This window comes from Rutilus rutilus (genome assembly GCF_951802725.1).
Source record: "Rutilus rutilus genome assembly, chromosome: 11".
NCBI lineage: Eukaryota > Metazoa > Chordata > Actinopteri > Cypriniformes > Leuciscidae > Rutilus > Rutilus rutilus.
In genome coordinates, this window is record NC_140216.1 from 12,859,920 (window position 1) to 12,878,518 (window position 18,599).

At 39.6% G+C, this 18,599-nt stretch overlaps 1 protein-coding gene across 1 annotated transcript in view; it reads right to left on the reverse strand.

The window, feature by feature from the left end:
* Positions 1–1,157, reverse strand: part of npr1a (natriuretic peptide receptor 1a) — a 116,154-nt gene extending 114,997 nt beyond the window's left edge. Inside the window, exon 1 of the mRNA XM_084424018.1 lies at positions 545–1,157. The gene's annotated coding sequence lies outside the window, so the exon portion shown is untranslated. The remainder of the gene's footprint in view (positions 1–544) is intronic.
* Positions 1,158–18,599: the final 17,442 nt, after the last annotated feature.

The following is an 18,599-nucleotide window of genomic DNA, read 5'->3' on the forward strand; positions in this document are numbered from 1 at the left end:
AGAATCGTTCCGCTGTACAAAATGTTCTTTATAGTGCACAAAGTTTCTTCAGATCATTAAAGATTTATTTGCACTAAGAAAATGTTCTTTTAAAAAACTGTTCACTGAAAGGTTCTTTGGAGGACCCAAAGTGGATCTTTTATGGCATGCTGCAAAAAAAAAAAAAAACATTTTGAAACCTTTATTTTTTAGAGGGCATCATTAATTAAACGTACAGCCGTTCTCAACCACATTCGCACATGACACGTTTTGGGTTCATAAACCGAATCAAACTGAACCATGGGGTTTGGAGACGCGTTATTACACATTTAACACACATTTCACTTTACACGCCTTAAAACGTCAAGCTAAAAAAAAAATAAAAATAAAAAACCCGCTGCGTTATTGAACTTCTAAAGAGTGACGCAAACACAAACCAGAATTTACCAACCACGGGACGCAAGAACGCGACCTCACTTTAACTTCAATATATTAAAACACATTTTTAAATAAAGCTTTACTGAATAGAATAAAAATAGTTCAATTAATTGAATTAGTATATTACCACAGGTCAGGTCGTCATTTGGAATCATCCCACTTGCAAGTCTCCCGTTCTTTCCAACCGTTAAAATCCGTGTCTCGTGAATGTGGTGGCAAAACTGTTCCCTCGGAGAAAACGCGTCGATTATTGAAGCTCAAACCGACTCACCCAACTTACAGGAGTGAAACTTTGGTCTCTTAACCCTCTCCATAGAAACCACCATGATTTCTCGAGCCTCCCTCTTTCTCCGAATGCGCTGAGGAAACGGGATTCGCAAAGAGGAAATCTTTCTCGGTGCGCCTGTGAATTTCTTGGAAACTTTGTTAATGAGTATAGATGCTTCTGTAGTTAAAAATTGTTCACCGTGTCCTCTTCTCCTTGATGTTTTCCCGACTGGAGAAGATAGGTAAATCTCAGCGGGTTTGGATTTGATTCAGAATGCGCACGATGTCACACACAAAAAAAAGTGAAGTCAAAGTAAAAAGCGCGTTCACATCTGCATCCATTAAACTCGAATGATAAACTCAAAATATTTAGTTGACAACAAAACGAAAGGTGCAGGTTTATTGTGAGGCACACTCTATGTTTGAAGTCTATTCTACCACATCCTCATCCAGTGAGTGTCGGGTCAGTCAATGCGATGTAAAGCTCAAGGTGGGAGGAGGAGGAGAGAAGTGAGAGAGGGAATGACACAATGTGCTAGTCTAAAGTGCAGGCGGGAGAGGAGGAGGAGGAGGAGGAGGAGGAGGAGAGAGAGAGAGAGAGAGAGAGAGAGAGAGAGATGTAGAACAAATGTTTACAGCACTGTTGCACAGCCATGTGGCACCAGATAGATAGATAGATAGATAGATAGATAGATAGATAGATAGAAATCGTTTTTTACATATATATATATATTGATTGAGGACATTTGTGGCTCAGTGAATGTGAATGAATAATTTGTTTAGGCATTTAGCCACTTGACACATTTGTTGTAGCTACAAGATCACTGTGCCCCACACAGGATGAACATCCACTTTATTATTGTACAACAATGACATGACCTTTTGCATGGGAATACAAAGGAAAAACAGCTCGCTGGAGGGATGAGAAGGCAGGACTTGCCGTGTTGTCCCTGCCACTGTGTGAGCATTTTGGAGTCCATATCGACCTCCGGCATTTTAATCACATGCTTTTCTTCCTCCTCATTGTTCCATTTTTTTCACCCACTTCCTCCCAATTAAAACGTTCTATTTTTGTGCAGTCCATTACACTTTTATTGGCTTTTGCTCCTCCCTCTCCTCCGCTCTGTTCTGTTCTCCGTTTGGCCTTCTGCGGGAGCGTCTCATCTTGCGCCGTCCTCAGCAGCCCTCACCCTGACAAACAACTTCCAGATCAATAAAGCACAGGGAGGACCTCGGCTGCTGGCTTCCCGTACGCAGAGCGCGCCGGGAAAGACATGCTGCGCCGCCAGGCCAGCACCTCCCGGTTATGGTTGGTCGTAAATAAGAAGTGTAGGGGGGGCTGATAAACTGTGTTCCACTTTCTCTTTCCCCACTTCCAGGAGGGAAAATGTGTTACTTTCAAATTTCTGCCAATGACCCAGCTGACGAACTGCCCTTCCATTCATTCCCTAATTCCCCATGCTGCTTATCTGAACACCCCCTTGCACCTTTGACCTCATCCGGTCAACCACACACACACCAGTGGCTGCGGTTTCCAAAACAGGATGTGTTGCACCCTTACTCACTCTGTCACTCGCTTTTTTCTCTCTAGACGCTTTTTCTACTACCATGTCACTCTTTATTTCTGCTGTATATTTATACTGTGTGCAGTATAATAATTTTCCTTATGCATGAAATACCCAGCCTCATTGCATCAAAATGTCCAGTTTTAGAGCACACTGAGCAGAATACAGTATCCCACAATCCAATGCACTCATTCTGGACTTTCCTCATGACAAAGGAACGGAAGTTACATCAGCAGCAAAATTAATATATTTCTTGACTCGTTATTTGATCAGACCACCAGGAGTTACGACATTTTGTAAAATATTTAAATGTATTACTTAAGGATTTCTGGTGAAAGAATAAGCTCATTATTTATACAATTTTATGATAATTAATTTTATAAAAAAATAATTGAATAAAAAGAAATATGCAAATTACAACTATGACAATTATATACTATATATTTTTTAATTTTTTTTGGAGGGGGGGGGGGTATTTTTTGGGGGTAAATCACATACTGACATGTATAACATAAAATAATAATATTTATAATAACATTACTTAACTAATACTTTTATTATAACATAAATATTCAGATTTCACATGACTTTCACATGTAAAGCACTGACACAGGGAGTTTTCTTGATTGGCTTTGTGTAAGTAACTTAACTGTAGTGAACATCCAGCTTAATTTACTATAGTACTATGTATTTATATCTTAAAAAATAATTAGATAGCAGTTTGCATTTTTTTTTAATTTTAATCCATAATGCATTAACTTTTACATACTGCATTTAAAAAATGTAGGCAGTATGCAGTATATACTGTGCCGTAGCAGTAGGCATTTTAGAACATAGCCTTTCTCTTTTTAGCATCTCCTGGTTTGTTATTACGGGTAACCTCCTCTCATCTCTTCCTTCTCCTCCCTCTCTCCTACGTTCTTCCGTATTACTCACACAAACTTAGAGGAGTTCAACCTCCAATAAATCCTCCACATTCAAAGTTATCTTCTCTGTTGCACACAAACACAAACAAGTAAGCTTTACCAATGATGTCTGTAATCACTATATGGTAGAAACGGAGCAGCCTACACACATTCCTGTGCGTGCAAAAATACGCACAAACTGTTCTTGCTTGTTTTGTTTTGGTCTGAATTCTTCCACGGCCTAATGAAACTGCTTCCTCCCTCTGTGTTTCCAGGATGCTTGATGTTTGGAGTGATCTCTCGTCCTTTTTTGTGGTCTTTGGTCACTGCCCTTTAAACCTCACACGAGGAGGTCCAGAATCATAGCACGGAAATGAAAAAGGAGGACCTTGCCTTTGAGTGAGAGTGTGAAGTGTCTTGATCTTAATAGCTGTGTAAACATTTAATTTGTATCTCATCTCTTGTCTGAATCAAAAAGTGGTCTGCTGCATTACCTCAGCACAGATAAGTCAGCCCCACTAATGACGCTTTGCATCTGCACAGCAGTGACTTCCTGTATGTGTACGTGGGAGGAAACTCTCGGCTCCCTCTCCCTCTTCCTAACGCACTTTCTTGCTCTGTTTCCCCTCAAAGCATCTTTACTAGTGCTCCTTTATTGAAATAATACAATGATTTTTTCTGTGGAATAATATCCTCTCTGATCCTCTGGTTGTTTTACACTACAGATTTGGTATTTGGTGGGCTAACCGTCATGTTCATGCATGGTTATTATGTCGCTTTGGTAGGAGATCATTAGGCAGAAGTGGTGCAAGTGTACTTTGGGAAGGGACGTCAGCAGTTTTTGGTATAGTCTGACTCACAGTACGCATACACAAAAATAACCTGTGGCCTCTTTAACAACACAAGTCCAACTCATACTCAAGATTCCCATGGCAACCATTATCAGCCAGTTGCCTTGTAACAAACCAGAAGTGATCAGTCAAATGATAATATCAATAAAAACAACTACCACCACAAAAAACTAGATACATTTTGTAAGAGCATTTGCAAATAGCTGACATAATGCTAATTTATTGTGAGTGGTTGCCAGGGGATTGCTATGCATTGCAAGGGTTGCCCACCCCCAAATCTCTATGATATTCTGGTCTCTAGATATGACTCAGATTCCCTCCTTTAAATGTAAGTCTAAAGGTGCGGTCACATTTACCATTGTATTTCAGTAGGAATCTGTAGGATCAGGAATTTCCCATAAGGGCAAAAATGTTGCATGTTTTTAAAGGGAAAATACACAATGGACCTTTTTTTGTCTGCAAAATTCCACTAAGGCAGCGGTTCAAAAAACCTTTCTGTCGGGCCCCCTTTTGTAGAGAAAAATATTGTCAAGCCCTCACCTACATGCACCCACAAAAACAAAAACAAAACACACTCTCAGACATCCAATAGGAGTTAATTAAAACACTGTAATTAATACAGTACAATTTCTTAACTTCAACAGGCTTCTAAGTGTGAAGTCTCTAAGTGGCGTCTTGACTTGTTCGGCTTCATACTGTCAGAATCTAATATTTCTGCTTAGTTCAGAAGCATGCATCATTTATTTATATTTTCACACGGCTCACTGAAATACTAAATTCTGATTCTTCAATCATGCCATTAGCGGTCTGTTATTACAAGACAACAACTGATAACAACTGATACAACTGATAACAGACCAGGCAGGTATTGAGTCATCTTGAGGTAATAAAATATGTCAAATTAATATTTTGTGTTAAATTATTTACTTATCTGGCAAGTAGCTGGGGTCTTGTATCACCCCGAAGAGGCTTCTTTTTCGTAACAATCCGCTGACTGTACACTATCCCTTAGCCTTGCCGTGCCCCCCAGTTTGGGAACCAGTGCACTAATAGCTTTTTTCCACCGAACGGTATGGTACAGCAAAGTACAGTACGCTATGCAATTATTTCCATTTCAGTTGTCAGAAGTTGACCACCAAAATCCCGAACCGTAACCATACCACTTTTTTGGGACCCTTCCGTTGGGGTATCTAGCACAGTGGTCTGGTACTTACAGGGTGGAGTACCGTGTACTTTCTTCTTCACACGAGAATGATGTTGATCGCTACACCATGCCTATCAAGTAAGGATACTGTTGGCGGTGGAAACGCAAGCCAGATCAGGGTTTACCGTCCCGAATCGTACTGTACTGTACTGTACCGTACCGCTCGGTGGAAACCAAGGTTATTATAGTTTTATTTTTGTATTAGTTTTTATTTTAACATTATTTTCAAATTTCCTATAAATTTCAGTTTAGTTTTAGTTAGTTTCATTGATGGTTTTGTTAGTTTTAGTTTAGTTTTTATTTTATGAACGCATTTCTATTTAGTTTTTATATATTTAGTTTTAGTTTTAGTAATTATAGTTTAGCAGAGTTAACAGAACACTTCCACTTTCAGCAAAGTTAAATGTTTGCAGTTTACAGTTAACTCTTGTGAAAACCTCTTAATAATACAAACAATAATTGTTTGAAGATGAACAAAGAACTAAAAGTAAAAATTATTCATTCACACTCCTATTAAAAATGAAGTCTTATTAAACGTGGTGTATAAGAAAAAGAAAAAGATATGATTATTATGATTATTCTTTGAGGTTATTTCTATGATTAATCCTTTCAGACAATATTCTTGGATTGATCCATTTATGCTTTTTGTCTATTGCATCGTTTAAAATCATACTCATAGTTATACTCATATTCAAATGTTCTATTCAGACCAGACATTTAGTTTACGTCTACTCTGACAAATGTACGTCTATTTCTGGGCTATAATGCTATTTGTTTTTTCCGTTTTCTGCTCAGTGTGGTATCTTGTCTAATATGTGTGGTATTTTGTTTAGTTTCAGGTACAGCTATATTTGCATAAGGTCTAGACATGATGGAAATACTTATTTGTCCATTTCTGCTTCTTATGGCTGGTTCACACTGAAAGCGGTTTTGCTTTGAAAAACGGAAAAAAATACGCGGGCAGAGGAATGGGGAAAAAGCGCAGAGGGATTGAGAAAAGGTCTCGATACAAGTCTTTTAAAAGTTTAACTTATTTTAACTTGAGTGCTGCGTTTTTAGAACATCGTGTCATGCCCGTGATGCAAGACGAGACTCGAGCGCAACGGTCATTGAAAAATAAAGTAGCGCAGTGGAATGGAAAAAAGTGATTTTCTGGCACAGGATGAGAGCTTATTAATTACGAAAACGATTATTTATTTTTGCTAATTGGTATTTTGTTTCAGTTAGTTTTTCAGTAACTGTTGTTAGTTTAGTTTTAGTATTTCATTTATGTTGACATTTTTCTTTTATTTCAGTTTACGAAAATGTTTTTTGACCAATAGTTTTAGTCTTAGTTTCAGTTTTCGTTTATGAAAATAACCTTGAAACTAGCCATAAGGTAACCATCCACAAAAAATCTAAGGTCCAATTGCTTAAAAAACTCTTCTTAATAAACCAATACATGGTCAACTGTCACCTGTTAATGCACGTGAGTGACGCGTGCATATATGCGTATTGCGTTTGTGTTGTTTAGGTTGTTTGTCATGATATGACGCAGCGCCTGAAAATAGTCCCCAGCTCGGTAACTTCCAACGTAACCGGGACTAAGTTTGTCTAACCTGTTAGACCTATTTTCAGGCGCTGCGTCATATCATTACGTCTGCTGCACCCATGGTACGGCAGCAAAGTTTGATTATTACGCAGGAATGAGAGTATAGTTCCTAGTCATATCAGCCTAGAAAATCGCAACTTTACATTTTCCGTCAGTCTTAGTACACGATGTAACTACAGAAGAGTCAAGTTTTAAATAGGAAAAATATCGAAACTCTTTGGTCATTTTTTTGAGAGAGATGCTAATGGCCCTGTCCGATTCAATGATCTATGCTAAGCTATGCTAAAAGTGGTACCGCCAGACCCGGAGATCGGCTGAATGGATTCGAAAACGGTAAAACTCAACTGTTTAACTCTGGGGGAGTTGTAAAATAAGCCTATTTCCAAAAAAAAAGTGGAGTATCCCTTTAAGGACACGGTCATCAATTGCTAGCTTCCATTTTTAAAAAGTGTAAACCAACTCATAGTGATTCAGAGAATCAGCTCCATTTTGCTGTACATGACCTCAATGACCCACAAATCCTCTCTATTAGTGAATAACCGGAAGGCAAGTAAGATACCTCTTTCTTATCATGGAGGACGTCTGACTACTATTTTACCATCATTTTATCAGCCCTGAAGAGTTTCTGAAAATCGGCGTACATCATACAGGTACATCTGTAAACTGGTGTCAAAAATGATCCACTGGAAATGTTCTGTATCATTGCTCTTCTCTTATCACTAAATCTACCACAATTCATGTCAAGTTTTACCAAAATATGTTCAATTAATCTATTTACAGGGCATTCTAGGTAAATCTTAAAAGGTTTTAAGAGGCTAATATAAGAGAATTTATATATGACTTAATCACAATGCACTGAAATACAAGCACATTGAAGTCAAAATTAAACTTCCTCTGTCCATGTTGACATGATGTAAATCCCGTCAACAGCGCATGTCTGTGATTGGAGCACTTAAAAACAAATGTCCAGCTGCATTAACGGTCAACAGAGTACAGCCTACGTGGAAAGGATTGCAAACTCAAATGGTGTTTCAAAATCAAGTATTCCTGGGCCTTTACAGTTCATGTCTTTATTAATTACAGGGAAATGAACAACAGAAATATAAATCTTGAGAGTGAACGTAAAGTTTCTCAATGTAATATAGAAACCACAATGTGTCAACATGTAAAACCCAAGCACTGAGCTGAAAGAGAACTGTTGTAACAATTGTATATGTGATTGGAGGGTAAAATAGAAAAACAGTGACAGCCTAAAAAAAAAGGCCAACCACACGCAATCAGGAAGGATGTAATTTTACCTGCTGACGAAACTATGGTCATTGGTCAGCGTTATGCTGACAAAGAAGGCAGTTAAGCAACTCAATTTGATTCCTTTGTCCAATAATACAGTTTAGCCAGAACAAAAAACATGGCAGAACATGGGTTCATTCTATAGACTGTCAGGGCAAAATCGAGGAAGACTTCAACTACTAATACTACAGTTTGTGGTTTCTAAGGCTTTACGAAATCCTCCAATATGAATGTAAAAGCAGCCTCTGTGAGATGTTTAGGTGGTTGCTAGAGTGACATTTCCATCTGGCAAAAACACATTTCTGCTCATTTATTAGTATCTGTCAATTCCACACTGCCTGTCCTTGCTATATTTGCCAACCCTACCTTCAGACATCATTATTCCCACAAGTGGCACCGCGGCAGAAAAAAAAAAAAAGCAGTGGAAAAGGCTTAGCTGCTCATTTTTGGAACTTGAACTGAACTCCTTTTTATGTGAAGACTCATTCACTCCACTCAGACTAGAACTACTGAGACCAATATATATTTTCTTTGCAAACTTTTTTGAAAACAAAACTGTGATATTGAATACCTTTGAGCAATGTAAATAACTTTCAAATATTACCAGTTACACTGTCACACATAATGAAAAACAGTAGAGCATAGCAAGCAATGCCAAGTTCATTGGTTTGATTCCCAAAGAATGTGATCTGATAAAATGTGTACCTTGAAAGCAATGGAAGTCGCTTTGGATAAAAGTGTCTGCCAAATCCACAAATGTAAATATTTGGATTTTAGTGATAAGAATAGTGATAAGTGGATATAGTTTGTCATGAGAAGAAGAACGTGTGAAAATTCAAGTGTATTGGTAGTTCAAATGGGCCAGCAGAATTGGACTTTCAAAAGAAAAGAAACCTGTTGCTAGGCAGCCAGCCATGCCACATTCCATAACTGAGATTAATAGATTTTGCCACATGCAGAACTTGTATGCAAACTACAGTCACAAACAAGTTGTTTTAAAGAGGAACAAACACAAATATAGTAATTTTTTTCCAAATTTGATATTCATGGAAGAATCATGTGTGTGAAATTTTAAGAAGCTCAAATGGGTCAAAAAAACTGTGCATTACAGCAATAGTTCACCCTAAAACAATAGACACCCTGTCACCCATTACTCACCATTTACTATATGTAATTCCAAAACTGTATGATTGTTTACTGTATGGTAAGTAAATCATTTTTATTTATTTTTTGCACTCATTTTGAATATTCAGGGCTCAACAATAATGACTTCCTGATGGCTCAGCTCCAGGCCAGAGCTGTATTGTCATGAAAATGTATCATCTGCAAATGTTTTTAAGGTTTCTCCCAAGGGTTTTTTTTTCTCCATTTCTGCAACCTGATGGAGTTCCGTGCCACTGTCGCCTCTGGTTTGCTTAGTTAGGGACACTTAATATTCAGAAATATTACTTGACTGCACTGACACTATTGGATGAAAAATGAACTGAGCTGGATGATGACATCACTGTTTTCTGCAGAGCTGCTTTATATTTTTTTATATGATTTTTTTTTTATGTCTTCTTATTTTATTACTTGACTGTTTACTGTTTTAATGTTCTATTTAAAATGTAAATTATTTAGGGGTTCCAAAGGTTGCTAATGCCGAGGAGGTGGTAGTGGAGACAAGTTTCTACTGCAAGCGTAGAGGGGAGCGTGCATTTGCGGTGGCAGGGCCACGACTCTGGAACACCCTGCCGTCTAGAGATTAGAACGGCCCCTTCTCTATCTGCTTTCAAGTCTCTTTTAAATAGATCTGATAACTGGATCTATAACCACAGGCACCAGGAAACAAAAAGAAGAAGACAAATCAAGCCTTAAAACTAGGCACTTGGAACATGAGGACTATGTTACCAGGAATCACTGAGGATCTTCAGCAAGTGAGTGACGGCATGCTACAAACAAGAAACTACAAAGGTTGCCACTAGAAATAGTTGCTCTTCAAGAGACCAGGCTCCCAGGATTTGGATCCATCAGGGACAAGAATTTCACCTTCTTTTAGCAGGGCAAGTCAGAAGAAGAACAAACAGAACATGGTGTAGGCTTTAAAATTAGGAATAGCTTGCTGGGAACATTGTCCCTCTAAAAATGGGATCTGAGCTAGTCCTTTCCATGCAGCTGTACACCACAGCAGGACTAGTTAGCATTATTAGTGCTTGTGCGCCAACTCTGACTTCCACAGCTAAGGCAAAGGACAAGTTCTACAATGATCTCAATAATGTTGTTAACAGTGTCCCAGCGAACAAGCCACTGTTCATCCTCGGGGACTTCAATGCTAGTGGGCACTGACCACAACTCATGGCCAACTTGCTTGTGTCAGTTTAATATTGGCAAGATAAACGGGAATGGGCAACGTTTACTCGAGTTCTGTTGCCACCAAGGTTTGGGCATCACCAACACCTTTTTTAACACCAAGCCGCAGCACAAGGTTTCCTGGAGACAACCAAGGTCCAAGCACTGGCATCAGTTAGATTTGATTCTGACCAGACTCCTAGCGCTGTCTAGTGTCAAGCTCACGCACAACTCCCAGAGTGCTGACTGTGATACAGATAAATATCTGGTCTGCAGTAAGGTCAAGCTGCTGCCAAGAAGACTGCATCACGTCAAAAAGGAAGGCAGTTTGCATGAGCATTGAAGAAGTCCTTCCAGGCAAATTAAACTGCAATGCCAGTGAGAGATGGCAACACCTCAGGGATGCTGTGCATGGGACTGCCATTTCCATCTTTGGCAAGAAGACAAAAAGTCTGCAGATTGGTTTGAAGCCAATGCCAAGGTGATGATGCCAGTCATTGAAGCAAAGAGACATGTGCTGGCTGTTTATAAGACCTCTCCCAGTCAACAAAACGTATAGGCTCTTCGGGCCACTAGACGTAAGGTTCATTATTGACTACAGGTTTGCTCCCAGATACAGTCTGCTGCAGATTCTAGAAACACCAAGGTGATGTATGACAGCATCAAGCAGGCATTGGGACCTACACAAAAGAAGACTGCAACCCTGAAGTCCATCACAGGGAAGATAATACGAGACTGGGCTAAGCAGATGGAGCTCTACTCAGAGTTATATGCCAGTGAGAACATGGTCTCCGAGGAAGCCCTGAATGCCCGTCTGTGCTGGATGAGCTTGATAGGGAACCCACCCTAGGGGAATTGAATGCAGCACTGGATGTCCTTGCCCCTGGTAAGGCACCAGGCAAGGATGGTATTCCTGCTGAAGTCCTGAAGTGCTGTAAGAAAGTGTGGGTTCCGAGTCAACAGATCCACCATCGATAGAATCTTCTCACTTTGACAGTTGCAGGAAAAATGCAGGGAGCAACCGCAGCCCCTTTATGTGGCTTTCATCGATCTTACTAAGGACTTTGATCTTGTTAGTAGACATGGCCTCTTCAAGATCTTGGCCAAGATAGGCTGGTCTCCAGCACTCCTAAGCATCATCAGGTCCTTCCATGCTGACATGAAGGGAAGTGTTGTCTTTGATGGCTCAACCTCGGAGACCTTCGACAAACATAGTGGAATGAAACAGGGCTGTGTTTTAGCTCCCACACTGTTCTGCATCTTTTTCGCTGTCCTGCTGAAGTATACCTTTGGGTCTGCAACTGAAGGGATATACCTTTGTACAAGATTTGACGGACAGCTTTTCAACCTTTCTAGACTAAGAGCAAAGATCAGAGTATGAATTAAGTGTTTGAGGGACCTACTGTTTGCTGATGATGCAGCTTTCACCACACATTCCGTTGAGGATCTACAACAGCTGATACACAATTTCAGCAAGGCATGTCGAGAGTTCGTGCTCGCCATCAGCCTAAAGAAGAGGCAAGTCATGGGACAAGATGTAAATCCTACTCAGCATCTCAATCTCTGACTATAAACTTGAAGTTGTACACGACTTTGTGTACCTGGGACCCTCTATATCTGACTCGCTCTCTCTTGACACTGAGCTGAGCAGGCGAATTGGGAAGGCTATCACAACCATGTCCAGACTGACAAAGAGAGTGTGGACTAATGAAAAGCCAAGCTGTATGAATATGCCAAGATCCAGGTCTGCAAGGCTTGCGTGGTAAGCACGCTCCTCTATGGCAGTGAGTCATGGACCCTGAATGCTCGGCAAGAAAGTAGACTTAACGCTTTACATATGCGTTGCCTCCATTGCATCCTGGGCATTACTTGGCAGGACAAGACCCTCAACTACACTGTCCTTGAGAGAGAAGGGATTTCTTCCATGTTCATGTTGTCCGAATGGAAGATGGGTGCATTCTGAATGATCTCCTGTATGGTGAGCTGTCACAAGCAGCACAACCAACCTGCAGACCCCACCTAAGGTACAAAGATGTTGATAAAAGAGATCTTGGCATGTGTCAACCCAGACTCTTGGCAAGCTACTGCCTCAGATAGACCTAAGTGGAGACAGGCTGTGTTGAAAAGCCTCTCCAACTTCAATCAGCAGTCTAAGGACAAGCTGCTACGGAAGAAGGCCAGGAGCCAAGCTATCCAACCTGCCTCAGATTTCATCTGCAGGTTTTGTGGCAGAGACTGCCACTTCCGAATTGGACTGTTGAGTCCAACCAACACTGCACTCCAAATCTGGCATAACTACAAACAAACACATAAATATATTGTATAAACTAATGACTAAGGGTTTCTCATTCTCTCTTGTGATAAAAATTGCTTAAAACAAAGTAACATTGTTGACAGTAAGTTTGAAAGTCACACTTTCTCTTTGCTACCCTTCAGAGCGATATTTATTAGCTTTCAGCCGATGGCAGTAAATGTTTATTAGGCAGCCTGACTAGACAATGCAGCACACACAGAAAAACAGGCGCAATGTAATTACTTATGTGCTCAGTGTGATTCCTGGCATGTGGTTCTAGTTAAGATCTATCTGTCCTTGTACCTTGTATTTTGATTTAGATTTTATCTGGACTCATTTTTAAACCCCAAAATAATAAAAGCCTGTCCATGCATATGAAAGGCTCTAATTAGTGGCGGTTGCTAAGGCAAGCATTGTTATTATTATTAAGGGAGAAGAATTTTAATAAATGTACCTATAAGCTAATTTGTCAAATGGCTTGTTTGATGATATGTGAGCTTTCTAGGTTGCAGTTTTGATGGCGAAAAATATCCCATATATCCTGCTTCGGGACTGCTTCGGGAAATAAAGCTAACACAACTGAAACTCACAGACTGGTCAAACAGAATATCTCACCTTTTTGTTGATTGCTCAGTTTTTAGATACTTTCGTAGACACTTTTCGGGCACTTGTAGACATATCAGAATGAGCACAACAGCAGGTAACTGAAAGAGAACATTAAATGTGTAATCGGACATTAGAAATAAATCATGATAAAATTTATATTTGAATAACATGTACTTTTACAATTTGAAATAATGAAAATTCCCCAAAACATGCTGTGAAAGACTTGAGGGCACTTCGCATGCCACAGTTTGACAATCAGTGCTGTTGTCTGTATATTGTTTTTCAGGTTGTGGTACGTGTCTTTTTGCTGTAAAATCTTTTAAGTAAACGCAAGAATAAGTTTTATATTGTTAATATTTCAAGAGGTACATTTACTGCACTGAAGGAACTCGGGTTTACTTGATTATCCATAAATCAAATTTTTTTTAATTTTTTTTAATCCTTTTAGAATGTATGTATCAAATATGACACAACAGTTTGAGAACCAATGCTGCTGTCTGTATATTGTTTGTCTGTGTAATTCATAGAGAGATATCCATAGAATCTACAGGCAAACAGCTTTCCACATATAGAGCTGAGCTGCCTCTTCTCTAACATCCATCACAGCATTCTCTTCACTCCCATCTGAAAATGACTTGCTTTCATTATCTACAATCACAGTGTCATGTGGACACTTTGATGTAGCTATATGAACCAGCTCTATATGGACAAACACATGTGAAAAAAGCAATTGCTGTACAGTGACTCTTTTTTTAGGTTAATTTACTGTGCTGTGCTTCAGTGTGTGGTTGTGGTGTGTGTGTGTGTGTGTGTGTGTGTGGGGGGGGGGGGGGGGGGGGGGGGGGTCTAAGCTTGTGTCTAAGCTTCAAAATCAATTCCACTGTGAAGCTAAATCATGCCTTCTCTCACACTGAACTGCAGAAGAATTCAAACAGACATCTCATAGCATTTGTAATACAGCAGAAAGAAATGCCCACCACCTGCTGAGAAAATAAATAACTTTCATTACAAAAGATTTTGTTACAAATTAAAGTAGCTCTCTAGCTGAAGGACAATGTGTAACACTCAAAAACCTTCACAACTCTTTTCATCTTTTGGGAGATTGGTCATCCAAGAGATTGGTCAAAAAGAAGGATACTCTTGTTAATTTAGACAGTCTACTAAGGCAATCTTTTAAGGCACTTGTTTTAAATAAGAAAAAAAAGAAAAGATGTTAATACATTCTTGTTGTCATTGTCATGTGACCTACCAGCACCAGTTGCATTATTTGACTGCAAATCACAACTCCTCTCCTATGGCTATGGGTTTATAGAGTGGTGCAGAGATGAAATCAACCTGGAAGACTAATTTGCCACTGGTTCCCTCGAGATTTTCCTATGAGGTTTTTCAATTTAGGAGTAAAATAAAGCCTGTGTCATAATTTGACAACACTTTGAATGTAAACTCCACACTCTTACACCCCAAAAAGTCTTATCTCGTTTCTTATTAGAAACATTATAGTTTTCAAAAATATATACATAACTGCTTCAAAATTCCCGTTTTCAGTATGGGTGTGTCTGTCATTTTTACAGTCTGTCTAAAAAAATTGCCTTAGTAGGCTGTCTTAAAGGTGCTCTAAGTGATGTCACGCGTTTTTTAGGCCAAAACATTTTTTGTCACATACAGCAAACATCTCCTCACTATCCGCTAGCTGCCTGTCCCCTGAACACACTGTAAAAAAATGCGGTCTCTGCAGACACCCCAGGCTCCACAAACGGCAACAAAAACAAACTGGCCCAGTCTGGACCATTACACATTGAATGAAGTATCAGTAAAACTTAACTTTGTTTGTAGTGACTACTTTGACTTTCCTTTATGCCAGAAGGGAGGGGAGGAGGGAGGAGACGGGATGAGGAGGAGAGAGGGTCGAGCTAGCCTCCGTTTTGTTAGACAACAATTCGAATGTCAACAAGAAGTTACGTCTCCCGGCATCGCTTAGAGCACCTTTAATTGACGAGAGCTATTAGCCAAAAGATGTTAAATTGCACTTTCAATGATGGCACCTTCTACTTTCGGCAAGATTCTGTGCATACGGACACTTCTTTACAATCCCATGAGGCCAAAGGAGAGGATTTGTGAACTCTTTAAAACTGCAGTGGACCATAGATAGTCTCAAAAAAGCAGTTTGAAATGGCTGGTGTTTCTGACGTCACAAACTACCTTGTCAGGTACATAAACATATCCCATTCACCACTCTGAAGCAGTGAAGTCTCAAGAGAAGCCAGTTTATCCAGGGATATTTTTCTGTTGATATGAAAAATCATGTAGATTTGGCAATATAGCGGGTGTATGATGTAGGTCTATATTATGATGTTATGATTAACTAGGCCTAGCTATACCTTTCTCTACTGACGTTCTGAGTTGTTCAAAACGTTTAAGGATAATGAGGCAGCGGTCAGACTCTGAGATGCTGAACTGGTAGCCTACATGGGTAACATTAGCACACTATAGCTGTTTTATAACATAGTCAAGTAGAAGGCTAATTATATGTATTACAGTTATGTGTCCGACGTTGTAAAGTTTGATACCATTGTGCAGCGTTTACCTCAGTAAGTTGACCGAGTGAATCTCCGAGCTGGCGTAAATGGGTGGAGGCGGGGCTAATTAGCATATTCATAGATCCACGTATACTAAATGAAGCAAGGGTGTGTATAGTTACATTAAAGCTATTTTAAGGCATGAAGAAATTTTTGTCACAGGAATTAACGTTTAAACATGTAATTTTGGTGATCAAAGATGAGTTTTAAGGGATACAGTTATTGACTACAGGGGGACTTTAACAAAAAATAATAAACTTTGTCTAAACGGCAGACCATCTGCTCAGCTTCAGGAGGGTAATTGTGCTGATCTGGTCTTGTAAACACTGCGAATAAGACCTGCACAAATGTCTGGTTAGAGGCAATTCAGGTCCAAGCAGGCACATTTTATGTTTATGGAGCCTCTGCAGGTCCCCTTTATTGAATCAAATGGTTTTTTAGTGTCAACCCATCCATATTACACTGAGCTTAAGCAGAGAGAGAGAGAGCTCTATGGAGGTCACCAACAGAAGGTGAAGCACAGCTCCCCTCAAAAAGAGACTGGACATGAAATACCTGCAATTAAGCCACTGTCGGTCATGCTCTCTATTTAACAGTTTTTCAGTATTATTTACCGATTAACCTGTGTGGGTACATTAGTGTATTTATGTATTATGGAAGGACTAAAATATACTGTTTTGGGGTTATGATATGTTTGTCATTGTGAGACCAGAGTTTATTCTGTTTGTAGGGGTGCAGTAATGATTCACATGGTTAAATTCAGACAAGAAGTTTCCTAACTTCCAAAACATTTATGTAGATGCAGATTTTTGGAGCACTGGCGCCCTCTTCTGTCTAAAGTGTTTAACAGAAGTGAAACCATCAATATTGGGTAATATTGCGCAAGTTATTCAGATGAAATGCATCGCTCTGTATTCTTATATGTCAGCAATTAATTGCCTTTGCTTCTATTTTTAATCATCATATGATGTTTCAGAAGAAACATCTCTGAGAAATAAAAATGTATCAATTTGAATAACAGCCTATGCATTATTTATTTGTAAAAATGGTTTGCAAAAAGTATCGAACCTTAAACATCACTTTTTTAATCATGTTTGTCAATCACATAACTTAAATAACACACATCTGCAACAGCTAAGTCAGAGCACCGGTAGACCTGAAAAACCAAACAGTTTTTAATGCAGCAGAAATCATGATTACTAAACAAGTGTAAGCATATATGACACATTCACACTAATATCACATTCAGCACCAAGTCTCATCAGTCATGACTCATTTTTACAGTAACTTTGTTCTTTACCGCTAGAGGGCGCTGAAAGGCTATTAAAATGGCAATCAATACTCAAAACATGCATTTTGATGTAACATACTTGTTTATTTAACGTATCTTAAACCGTTGGTGAACGTTTTCATAGACAGGGAGTACCAGATCCACACGAAATATAGTCAAATGAAGAAACATCCCATCCATACTGTTACCGTCTCATGGATTCTTGACTGGCTGAGAACACACAAATGTCTTTGTCAAATTGGAAATACGATCATGATTGTAATTTGAATTTAATTTAGTAAGTTGCTGCTGTTGCGCACATTTACAGAGGTATAGCACAACAACATGTCTTCGACTTCCAAAACACTATTACGTAAGGTTGCACAGTACATTTAAATCCGAAGCAGTAGCAGGTTCTGACATGCAGTTGCAGTGGCCTATATGCACGTCACGTGGGTCAAAGCTAATTTCCCTTAAGCCGAAAGTGTGCAAACAAAAAGAAAACGAAAAAAAATAGGTGTGCAAACAGACACATCAGCTGACCAAGGAATATCTGCACATGCATGAAACGTGACAAACAATTGACAATGTAGGAAACAGCAAGGAAACCGACTAAAACCCATAGACAGTATATAAACTGGACACAGCGACCCCATTGGATTCAACGGAGACAAGTGAAGGCAAATAGAAGCTCGTACTTCCTGATGGTCGAGCGTACTGCGCAGACTCAAACTGAGCTTGACGACGTAGATGTGACGTGAGCAAACCGTCTGTCTTCTAGTGGCTGTGTCAAGCGAAATCTGAATCATTCCCTTCCGAAACTCGCAAAGACGGAGAGTGTGAGTAGGAGCTGTCCATGAGATAGCAGCAGGAGAAACTTTTGCTAAATATTCTGATTAATTACTTTGTCATTTTGCCTCCACATCCCCCCGATTGCCCGCGAGCTTCTCCTCCTGTCCATACGGTAATTCTCTACTGTGCGACAGAGAGTCGCGTGGGTATGACGCAATCGTTAGCCTACTTTTACAAAAACTGCTTCTACGGGGCCATAACGTAACATACAAGGTAATGGAGCCTTTTATACATTTTCGTGTTTCTTTAGAAATAAATAATGGACAAATGGAGTCTTCAAACGCTTCAGATGTGAAGATATTCGCTGTCAAAGTGACGTCAAAATGAATGGGAGTCAATGGGATGCTAACAGCAGGTGATGGTCCGCTAGCCAATGGCGGCGCCCGGGGGTACCTTCAAACTAATATGGAACGCTTACCCACTGCTAAAACCGCTGTGTTATGGTGCCAGGACAGTATGGTAGTTTTGTCTATAGACTGAACATGCTTGCACTTTTTATTTCCGTTTCCAAAAGTTTGTACTTTCAGGCCCCCAAAACACCGTTGGCGTGTAAATGAACGGCCAAAACGCATAAAATGCTTTCC